Source organism: Schistocerca piceifrons, chromosome 6 (genome assembly GCF_021461385.2).
Source record: "Schistocerca piceifrons isolate TAMUIC-IGC-003096 chromosome 6, iqSchPice1.1, whole genome shotgun sequence".
NCBI lineage: Eukaryota > Metazoa > Arthropoda > Insecta > Orthoptera > Acrididae > Schistocerca > Schistocerca piceifrons.
The window spans coordinates 63,891,585-63,904,275 of NC_060143.1; positions in this window are offsets into that span (position 1 = coordinate 63,891,585).

The window sequence follows — 12,691 nt, forward strand, 5'->3', positions numbered from 1 at the left end:
TTCCAGTACCCTTGCTTTCCTTTTGTTGACACTCATTTTATTACCTGTTTTCAAGACATTGTTCATTTTGTCCAACTGGTCTTCCAAGTGCTTTGCGTCTCTGACAGAATTACTGTGGCATCAGCAAGCTTGAAAGCTTTTGTTTTTTGTCTCTGAACTTTTATTCCCTTTTCAGCATTCTCCTTGGTTACCTTTAATGCTTGCTCAGTGTACAAATTGAATAATATATTGTGAGATACGCTACAACCTCATCTCAGTCCCTTCTCAACTGCTGCTTCCCTTTCATGTCCTTAATTCTCCTAACTATAGCCTGTTTTCTGCACAAGCTATGAATAATATCTCCCTTCATGTGTTTTATCCCTACTACCTTCAGAATTTCGAAGAATGTAGTCTAGTCAACACTGTCAAAATATTTGTCTAATTTAAAAATTCTGTAACATAGATTTTCCTTTCTTTGGTGTATCTTCTAAGAAATGTCAGTATTGCTTCACATGGTGCAACATTCGTCTGGAACCCAAACTGATCTACTCTGAGGTCGACTTATACCAGTTTCCCACTGTTCTCTAAACAGCTGGTATCAGTACTTTGTAACCATGATATATTAAACTCATAATTGGTCAATATTTACATCGGTCAGCACCTGCCTTTTTTTGAAATGGAAATTATTGCATTCTTCTTGCACTCTGAGGATGTTTCACCTGTCTCATGTATCTTGCACAATAAATAGAATAATTTTCTCATAGCTGGCAGTACCAAGGGTCTCAGTAATCCTCAGGGAATGTCGTCTACTCCTTGGGCCTTGTTTCGAGTTAGGGTATTCAGTGTTCTGTCAAATTCTTTTCTCAGTTTTATTCTCCCACCTTATCGACATTCTATTTTCTTCAGAGATATAAAGATCAACGTTGTTTCTTTTTTCTTTTTTTTTTAGTAGGATGTTTTAGTATGTTGCATATTTTCCGATAGCGGCTATCGTGACGAATCCAATGATGTGTGATAGTAAGGTCTTTGAAGGTCAACGAAGGTCACAATGGTTGAATGAACGTCCATTTACAGAAGGTGTTTGAAGTGATGACCATTGGTATCAGTGCAGTGCTGCGATCTTATGATCATGGATTGAGTGGTATTCCTTATCACATTGGTACTTATCGAAGCACATGCTCTGACAATTCTCTCTCTCATTTCTTCAGGTGTAGTCGGAACATCTTTATAAACAATGTCTCTTACGAATCCCCACAAGCCTCTGCATCCATTCCAATGATTTGGGAATTGTCTCTGCAACTCATTTCTACTCATCAGCGAAACATGTGCCGGACACCCATCGTGTTGACACGACACTCTGTTCCTTGTTCCTAAAGGTATTTCTTCCATTAACAGACCTAATGTTTCTTGCATGAATGTGGTGTACTTCCTACCATTAAGATTTCCTTCGATGAAATAGGGGCCTATAATTATATCCTCCAGAATCCCACTCCGTACATTCACCAACCACAGTTTTCGGTGTGCAACCTGCCACAGCCAAAATCGATTTTCGGTTGCCCAATAATGGATGTTATGCAAATTAACATTTCCATGGTTCATAAATATAGCCCATCAGTAAATAAAATCAAATTAATAAATGTGTCATCCCCCTGAATCTGAAGATGAGCCCATTGGCAGCATTCAATGCGACGCATACAATCTGTACCAGTTAATTCTGGTGGAGACTGATATGGTAAGGATGATATTTATGGCGATGCAGAACGCAAACAACACTACTCTGGCTCATGCCAGATTCCCTTGCGATTTGACGCCAACTAATACAAGGATCTCGAACCACAGTGGCAAGAGTACCAATTTCCGTTCCTCGTTAGTAACTTTCCTTTGCCGGATATGTTTCCGATGCGTTAAAGATCCAGTTGTTCTCAATTTATCATACACATATTTAAATGTACTACGTGTAGGGTGGATACGTTGGGGATATCTTTCAGCGAATAAGTCACTAGCTCTCAATGAATTTCGTTAGCATTCTCCGTAAATGAAAAGCATATCGACTTGTCCTTCGAAGGAATACATCATTGACATTCGCTTGATTCGACGATACTAGTCTTATCGTCCCTATTAGTCTTGTATTCCGAAACCGTCGAATGGTATTTACATGTCAATGACACGTTAGATGGGTACGCCGTATTCGGCGGATATTTACTATTTGCACATTATACGAGAGAGAACTGTCAGAGCACGGGCTTCGATAAGTGCCGAAGTTATAAGGAATACTACTTAATCCATGATAAGAAGATAGCAGCACTGCATTGATACCAATGGTCATCACTTTGAACACCTTCTGTAAATGGACATTCATGCCACATTTTTTACCTTCGTTGACCTTCAAAGACCTTACTGTTACACATCGTTGGATTCGTCCCAATAGCCGCTATCAGAAAATAAGTACCAAACTCTGGCATCCGATTTAAGGAAACAAAGTTGACCTTCATATCTCTGACGCGGCCCCATCTAGCAACAAAAAACCAACATCATATTATGGCCCCCATTGTACCATGTAACATTTGTCCCAAAAATTTTTCAGCTACTTTTATACTTTAGTTGTTATTCTAGGTGGCAATAGTTAGTGACTCACTCTGTATTGTCTTCTAATTCATTTCCCTTGTTCATTTTTCTATATAGTCCTTCCACTTTTCAGCTTCATTTCCTTTCTTTGGTGCTGACTTGCCATCTGAGCTCTTGATAGTCGAACCCCACAGGCCTCTATTTTTCCTGTAGGTGGTATCTACATTTCCCAGCAAGACAATAAATGGAGAGATACTGTCACTGATCATTGCTAACACTTGGTTTAAAAATCGGGAAAGTAGAATGTATATTTGTAAGAGACCTGGAGACAAAGAAAGGTTTCAAATAGATTCCATAATAGTAAGACAGAGATTTCGGGATCATGTTTAAAAATGCAAAATATTTTCAGCGGAGATGTGAACTCTGACCAGAATTATTGGTTATCGGCTGTAGTTTAAATTGAAAAAATTATAGAAAACTGGAAAATTAAGAAGCTGGGATGTAGTTAAGTTGAAAGAAACAGAGGTTGTCGTAAGTCTCAAAGAGAGCATTAGGCAACAAACAACTGGAACAAGGAAATATATACTGTAGAAGACAATTGGGTAGATTTGTGGGATAAATAGTAAAGGCATTGGAGGAACAGCTAAGCAAAAAGACAACGGCTAATAGACAGACTTAGATAAGACATGATACCAGGTGGTTGTAATTAAACTTTCCCTATTTAACATGTAATGATGCGGAAACTAATTACTGTACAAGGACCAAACTTGGTAACATTAGTTCCAACGACAAGGGGAAGAGAAATAACGCAGAATCAATTCAGCAGATACACTTTTAATGTGCTGGTACGGTTCATCATACCATTACATACCGGTACGATTAATTCCACAAAAGGAGCTCAATATGGCGCCCACCAGTGTCCAGAAGAGTCTGAAAGCGCAGGATTGCATTCTGCACAGCAGAACGACGCATGTCCATAGGCGTTCTGGCTACCTTTCTTGATATGCTGCGATTCAGGTCAGCACATGTGTGAATGTTCCCTTGGTAAACCCTGTCACTTAGGTAGCCCCACAAGCAGAAATCACAGGGAGTGAAATCGGGTGATCGTGCCGGCCAAGCATTTGGAAACGATTGGCTGATAATTCGATCATTTCCAAATGTGTTTCGAAGAAGAAGGTGAGCTCCACGAGAGATGTGCGGTGGGACCTCATCTTGCATGAAAGCTGTTGAGTTCAATGCGTCTCTCTCATGTAGGGCGGGTATGACATGCTGGCGAAGCATATCGCAGTAACGCTGGCCAGTCACACTGCACGTATTTGATCCTTGAGCGCCAACCTGTTCAAAAAAGAATGAGCCAATGATGAACGTAGCAGTGAAGCCACACCATACGATGACACGTTCACCATACAGAGAAACTTCATGCACAGTGACTAGAGGTGAAACCCCCCCCCCCCCCCCACTCGGCAATTCTGTGTGTTCACCTCACCTGCCACAGAAAAATGAGCTTCGTCTGTCCATAGGATGATCCAGGGTCAGCTCTCGTCAACTTTAGTCCTTGCGAGAAAGTGGAGAGTGAAGTCAACACGTTTTGTGCGTCCTGTGGTGCAAGTTGCTGTACAACATGGATCTCGTACAGATACCATCTGAGAAAGGTTCGAAGCACATTCCGTGCATTTGACCAAGGGATGTGGAACTGGTCGTCGGCCTCTTCCCAGAGCGACGAATTAACTGATTCGAACTTCATCATGATCCGCACAGCAGGTGGAGAAGGAGAACCCTTCCATAATCCTTTCAGCCGGCGATATTCTCGAAGTGTAGCTGCACATTACTGTTATTTTGATAGTAGAGCTTCACCAATAATGCCCTGTTCCTTTTGTCCAAGCGTCACAACTGATCACAGCACCTGGTGGCCATAATGGAACTGGACAGTGAGGCTGTGACGCATGGAAATCATGCAGCCAACACTCTGGACATTAATACTACCAAGCTTGGTATTTGTAAGGTAATTAGTTTCCGTGTTATAACAAGTTAAATGGGTATATTGAGTTGAATTGGAGAAAGGAGAAGTATAATATGCAGTGAGTGAGATAGGTGAAAGGGAATACAGATGTCTAAATAATGAGATTGACAATAGGTGTAAAATAGCAACACAGGAAAGGCTTGGAGAGAAGTGCAAAGCTGTAGTAGTGTGTATGACTGTGGCAAAGCTAGATGCCGCCTGCAGGAAAATTAGTAGTAGTAGTATAGCTGTTATTGGCGTTTATGATTATCGATTGATTGGATTTTAATGAAATGTACTCCCTGCCGCTGTTTCCCTGTCTGCAGATAAAAACACTATCACCTGGTAATCTTCTGTTTTCTGGACTACAGAGACATCCTCCATCTTCTCCTGCAGCAGGTGTTTCTGTTGCCTGAATTAATAACTTATTTAATGAAGGGTGACGGGGGCAAACTATAGACCAGTAACCCACAGTGAATTGAAAATAAATCAAATATATTGACGATAAAAACACGATTAATGCGAGACAGTCTTTTTACAATGAAGGGAACTTGGCCATTTCACAAGTTCGTGTTATATGGCCAGCAGCCGTCTTTCTGTAGCACAAAATAAATACACATGAAAAATATTGAGAAACAAGCGGGGAACAACGCTAATTCGTCCAGTCCCTGAGGAGAGTGACAATCGGAAAAAACTGAGACTATGTCTGGAGAATCGCAAAAGACAGTTCTTAACCATTTGAAGTAATGAGCACGACAAAACGTAGCATCGATGAAATCGTAATGCCGATTGCTTGCCTTCAAACGGCGTAACTCCATAACAGCGACTGATGTTGCCACGAGCGCTCTACCGCAAATGTGTTATCAAGAACTGACAGAGTTTACCCAAGGCTGCTTCCAAAGTGATGGAAGCCAATACATGTACGATGAAACAGCGGCAACTCCCACACTACTACTAATAATAACGAAGCGCAGCAGACCAAGAACTACAATGAATACAGTATTCCACTGCCTGTGTAATGGTACTTGAATTACGTAACCATTACGGCAGCTCACCTGAACCTCTCGATACCAGTAATATTCTACTGTATATCTGTTAACTACTGAACATATTGCTGAGACAACATTCAGATTTGATTTCACTTTTGATACATCGATATGTTTATATTGCATTGATATTATTCTTATGTGTATTCTTTCTTTTGTCACTATGGTCTTTGACGTACTTGTAACTCTGATTTTTGGGCGCGTAAGCGATAGTTAGTTAGTTGCTGACGAGAAAACAGCACTGACACTAGTTGACACGGCGCACAAAACAGGGATGATGGCGATGGTACACGTGAACAGTGGCGGCGTTTCGGCGAACAAACACTAAACACAAACGAGACACTAATGGCGATGACCTCTGGCGCGCGAATGTTCACTGTGCGTGTGCGAGTCCGGGGACCTGCCAAGAGAGGAGGAGGAGGAAGGGGAGTGGGAGAGCGAGAGGGGGGGAGCAGAGATGCCATGGGCAGAGGAGAGAGGGGGAAGGAGGAAGGGGGAGGGGAAGCCTGGGGGAAGAGGGGAGGAGGAAGGGGGGAAAGGAAAGAGAAGGGAAGGGAGGGAGGGAGGGAGGGAGGGTGCCTAAAGGAAAGGACACAGGAATGGGGGGAGGATCAAAGTTGATAGGAGGGGTAGATGGAGGGGAGGAGGACATCATCAGGGAGGGGGAGCTGGCGGAAGCCACCTTGGGAGAGGGTAAGGAGGGTGGAGAGATGGAGACCGGGTGGGACGTGGGAATACAGGCGCGGCAGCAGGCGGGGCTGGGAGAGGATCGGGGAGACTAGTGGGTGAGGAGGATCGAGTTTACGGGAGGTGTACAGGATCCGTATCCTGAAAGACGAATACTGTCGTCAGCTTATAAAATGTGAACTTTAACAGTGACTGTGAGGAAGATGTTTTCAAGTATGTATTGTATTGCGCGTTGATGTTTTGTGCGTTCCGTGATATTGCAATAAAAGCAATTAAAAGCATGCATGACCAAAGAAACAGGCAGTGCGCCATCTACAGCTGATGTGAAATACATTAAATACGAGGCGTGTTTTTAATTAAGGTCCGTTTTGTTGTAGACACTAGAAGTTCGCGCGCATATCGCAACGAGCGCGTGCGTCGTGTACCGGCGTGCCTCGGGAACAACTGTGCTCAGTTTCAGCTCTGTAGCGAACCTGTACGGTTCTGTTCTGTGCTTTCAAAATGTTTAAGGCTATCAACTCGCCCGCCGCATGTGAGGTTCGCTCAGTGATGCGGTTTTTGTCAGCAAGGAACCTGTCTGCTGGAGAAACTCATCGACAGATTTGTGAAGTGTATGGTGATACTGTTATGAGTGAAAGCAAAGTGCGTAAGTGGGTATGAGAATTCAAAGATGGCCATGACAACGTCCATGATGAGGACCACTCCGGTCGCCCTTCTTTGATTACAGACGATTTGGTGGTTTCAGTTGAAGCGAGGATTCGTGAGAACAGGTGCTTCACAAAAACAGGTCTCTCAAACGAATTTCCTGACATGTCGAGATCAGTTGTTTTACAACATTGTTTCTCAACACCTAAAGTTTAGGAAACTGCGCTCCCGTTGGGTCCCAAAACTTCTAACAGAGGACCACAAAAACCAAAGATTTGAGTGTGCGATGAAGTTCTTGACTCGTTATCACGAAGAAGGCGACGGATTCTTGAGTCAGATCGTAACATGGGTTTCGCATATCACGCCAGAATCGAAGCAATGGAGCATGGAATGGAGATACACACACTCGCCTGTAAAGGTGAAGGCCAAACAGACTCTGTCCCAGCGCAAAATCATGGCGTCGGTGTTTTGGGATAGGCATGGTGTTTTGTTGTTCGACTTCATGCAACGAGGAACCACTATCAATGCAGAAGCATACTGTCAAATCCTGAGAAAGCTAAACAGAGCGATTCGAAACAAAAGACGCAGCATGCTGACAAAGGGAATTGTCCTTCTCCATGACAATGCAAGACCTCACACTGCAGGTCAGACGCGCGATTTATTGGACAGTTTTGGCTGGGAAGTTTTAGACAATCCACCCTACAGTCCTGATCTTGCGCCGAGCGATTACCATCAGTTGCTCCACCTCAAACAACACCTCAGTGGCAACCGTTACAATGAAAACGGCAGTGAACTCTTGGTTATCGGAGCAGATGGCAAGTTTTTATGAAGAGGGTATTTTAAAATTGGTTGAGAGGTATGATACATGTTTGAACAAACTTGGCAACTATGTTGAAAAATAGAGCGAAATATGTACTTTCTGAAAATAAATTTTTGAAATAATCTTTCATTGTGTACTTATATTCAAACGGACCTTACTTATAAAGCACACCTCGTATATTTGCAGCTGCGAATATGGGCACCTATCAGCTGTAGAATGGAATGACAACAATGAAAATTTGTGCCGGACCACGACGACATGTGTGAATTCGGGTCTTGCTGTGAGTCATACTTGTATAGCCAAATGGTAAGGCGACTGGTCACGATAAGCGGGAAATCATAGTTCGAATCCTGATCTGGCACAGATTCTCATAATCGTCATTCCACTTTACAACTGAGGGCTGTCCATATTCGCAATAGCAAATACATTTAATGAACTGCATTGAAATGTGGGACCGACTCTGCTCCACAATAGAAAGGGGCCCGGTGCCTGTCTTTTTGTGTTTTTGTCAACTAAGATGGAGTACTGCAGTGTGTGTACTAGGGTGGTCCAAAAAGAGCGCTGGTTTTGAAATATCAAACAAAGAAGTTTATTTTTACAAAAAAAAAGACGAACGAAATACCTAAATATGTTCATCTCACCTTCCCATTTCATGTATGAAAAAAGTGAGGTATGTGACCTCCTTTATCGCGCTGGCATGCAAGAACTCTCTTCTTGAAATTCGTTATGACTGCACGACAAGTCTCGACATCCATTTCACTGACAACTAGTCGAATTTCCTCCATAAAGTCATGGATGTTTCAGGGTTTATTGGCTTACTCCACTGACTTAAGATGACCTCAAAGAAAAAAAAGTCACAAAGAGTTAAGTCACATGATCTTCGTGGCCATTGATGACCAGCATTGTGCGAAATGAGGCGATTCGGTAACAGCTCACGGAGCAACAGAATAATTTCGCGGGAAGTACACCAGATGGCACTTTCCTGCTGAAACCACAACTCCTCATTGTTCATTCCATCCAAATGAGGCCACAAAAACTGCCTTATCATTGTATCATATAGGTGTCCATTGACTGTCGCAGCTTGTCTTGAATCATCTTCAAAAAAATAAGGGCCAATGACGCCATCCGACCAAAAATCACACCTAACTATGACACTTTATGGATGCGTATCCCTTTCTTGGATCATGCAAGGATTTTCTGACCCCCAGATACGGCAGTTCTGCTTATTCATAAAACCATTAATACGTGTGCTTCATCACTGAAGATGATTTTGTCTGCGAAGCTGCCGCCCTCCTGACTTCCTCTCAGATCTCAGTCAATAAACTGTCGTCTCTTCTGGTGATCCGTCACTTTCAGCTGCTGCGTCAGTTGAATTTTATAGCGGTAGTAATGGGGATCATATCGCAGGATCGTCCACACTGAAGAACAGCTTAAGCCCAGTTGTTGGGAATGGTGACGAATTGATCCCATTGGGCTAACAGTCATACAGTCACGAACCGCCGCAATGTTCTGCTCACTTCGGCTAGAACGACGACGTCAAGGACTTTTAAGGTTTACTGTAAAACCAGTCTCAAGCTTGCGAACTTGTTGATTCATTCGGTGCCTCATTAAGCCGCAGAATCGCGAGACGTAGCCTGATAGTTGCTGCATAACTTTAACGTTTTCACAGTTAGAACACGTTGCCCAAAAGTGAACTGCTCCATGGCTGGACTCCGAATAAGAGATTCAAACTGAGTCAGCAATCGGAATGTTCCTGGAAGTAGAAACAAATCAAAACAATGTCACCGACCGATAAACAAAAATTTATCAGCCGTTTCAAAACCGGCGCTCTTTTTGAACAGCCCTCTAGAAAAAGATTCTTGTAGCAAACTTGACTGTGGGTGTCAGTCAAAACGGTTCTTGCTGCTTTCTGACGGTGGGGCAGCTCCGCCATCTGGTGCTCAGATTGGTGAACCTGTAGTGGCGTCAGTTTTGCGAATGTGGGGGGAACTGGTGCCCCTATGTGTTTGGGTGATAACGGCTTCAATTTGAAATTAATGTCCCCGAAATTCTATAGATTTCACGATCTTGTGAATTTTCCGAATTAATTGACTGGTGAACACGATAACTGCTCCGTTCCCAACAATCGATGGCCCTCTACTCAGGCGAGCCATTGGTGGTTTCACTTGGCTGGGGAAATTTCGTTTAATCCATAAATTAACAGATTAATTGCATTGATTTATTAATTACCATCATTTAACTCGTTATTACTTAAGCAGTCCCGTTCTGCGGTTGGGAACATGATTTTTAATTCAATGAAATTCTCATTATTTGTAGGGGGCCAGACTGGACATTTGCTGAAGATCCTTCACCTGCCTCATACGTCTCAGAAAAGTTTCAGGTTACAACAGCACCCTCCAAGGGATCCAATTGGATAGACAGCTATTCTTGTGGGAAACAGAATTTCCTTCTATACATCAGACACAAATGAATATCAATTAATGGAACATACACTGAAGCGTCAAAGAAACTGGTATAGGCATGCGTATTCAAATACGGAGGTATGTAAACAGGCGGAATACGGCGCTGCGGTCGGCGACGCCTATATAAGACAACAAGTGTCTGGCGCAGTTGTTAGATCGGTTACTACTGCTACAGTGGCAGGTTATCAAGATTTAAGTGAGCTTGAACATGGTGTTATAGTCGGCGCACGAGCGGTGGGACACAGCATCTCCGAGGTAACGATCATTTCACGAATGTACCGTGAATATCAGGAATCCGGTAAAACATCAAATCTGCGACATCGCTGCCACTGGAAAAAGATCCTGCAAGAACAGGACCAACGACTACTGAAGAGAATCCTTCAACGTTGCAGAAGAGCAGCCCTTCTGCAAATTGCTGCAGATTTCAATGCTGGGCCATCAACAAGTGACAGCGTGCGAAGTATTCAACGAAACATCATCGATATGGGCTGTCGGAGCCGAAGGTCCACTCGTGTACTGTTGATGACTGCACGACACAAAGATTTACGCCTCGCCTGGGCCCGTCAGCACCGTGGTTTTTCGCTTGTGGTTTTCGCATGTGGTTTTCTGCACTATTGTGTGACGATACTCGTGTGGGCTTTCGCGAGTGGTTCGCCAGCGCCTGAGTGGTAGATCTTAGGAGATTGTGTGTACTCCATGGCGTGAGCGCGGAATGTGCGAGTCACTTTGGTATGAATTTTGCACAACGAGCTAGACACGCCATCAATTTGTGAGAAAGAGAGGAACGGAAGAAATGTAGCTTTGCAGTCAAATGTCACTAATACCTTGCGCTTTTTTATGTTTGTTTCAGCAGCTGGAATGGAAAATTTGTACACCAGTCTGAGAAATTGTTGTGTTGGTTTCAGCAAAAAGAGAATATCAAAGCAGAATTTTTTTGCCCACTTAGGACAGAGAGCAGGTAGGTGAAGTCGGCACTCATTGAGAGTCACGCCATACACCAGCGTTACTGCCACCATAACGCCTAAGTAGTGGGGAAGTAATCTCTAGTACCTTCAGTAGATTGTACATCTTTTATAGTACTTGCCTTGCATGAATAAGTAGTAGACTTAGATGGTGTGAGAGAGACTGAAGTGAATGTGTGGTCTAAGGTGGCTTAGTACTTTGAGTTGAATGAAAGGTTGTGGGAAATCAACACTACACTATCGTAAAATACATCATGACCTCACCACTGCTTAAGATTATAAAGATTTAGACACAGAAAATTAATCATTTAAAAGTATTGCTCTAACACAATCAAAGAATAATTGTAGAATAGAATTGGATTTTATTTCTTGTCAAAAGAGCTCTGAAAATAATTTTATTTTTTGTTTTTCTTGGAGTAACCATGTAAAGCAATCCTTGACAATTTCGTTGTAATTCTCTTTCATCCTGTGAAAATATTTGTAAAAAAACACGGCACTAAGCCCACATCTAAGCATTGTGCAGACTATGGGAGCTGAGTGGGTGGCGATGTATCAGTCAGTTGGAGAGGACGCTGACAACGGGGTGGCCTTAGCAGCTGGGTGAGACAGCACACCAAGAAAAGTGGTGCAGCGGAGGTCGTCCACCAGCCCTGTGAGCCGCGGGGGGACGCAGCTGGTGGCAGGTCGCAGTGACCCACATAACGATAGCTGGTCAACATGACGTCATCAGGCTGCATGAATTGAGGCAGGTGCGGATGAGCTACGAGCTGTCAACAAAAGGCTGGCGCCCTGGTGGCATGTGACTACTTTTGCCACCGCTTCCAGCTTCCAAGGTCCCATGGGACCTACCGCAGGTCCTGGTGGAGGTTCGAGTCCTCCCTCGGGCATGGGTGTGTGTGTTTGTCCTTAGGATAATTTAGGTTAAGTATTGTGTAAGCTTAGGGACTGATGACCTTAGCAGTTACGTCCCATAAGATTTCACACAAATTTGAACATTTTTGAACCTACCGCGAAATGAAAGGGCGTGCGTGACCAAAGGGGCAGAGCTGTAGAGCGCTGAATGGAGGAACTTACGGCTCTGGAGACAGGGGACGACGTTGATGGCGACGGCAGGTGGTGATTCACCTCAGACCTGTATCCATATGCTGCCTAACTCATCCCATGAATGTTTTCGATGACGTTGTCGACTACCACGCCTTCCACGGTGGTCAGTAATCGAGACGCCACTGATTGCTGTCCACAGACAAGGAGGACCTCCTGCCACACTGAGGCTGCTTCCTGTACTGTACATGACGAGTAAAAGGGGTAACTCAGCTTGGCAAACTCATCCTGCATAGCTGCCACATCTAATCTGTTACATGACATGTGCAGTGCTGTGTTTATTCGAGTGACAATTGTAAATTTAAAAAATTGGACTCCCTAAAGACTTTTGAGAAGGGAGCTGTAGGAGATATTAGTCGTTTTTCATTAATCTGTTGTATATGAGCCTTGCAGTTTTCATTTGTACAGGATTACATGTATTTTCT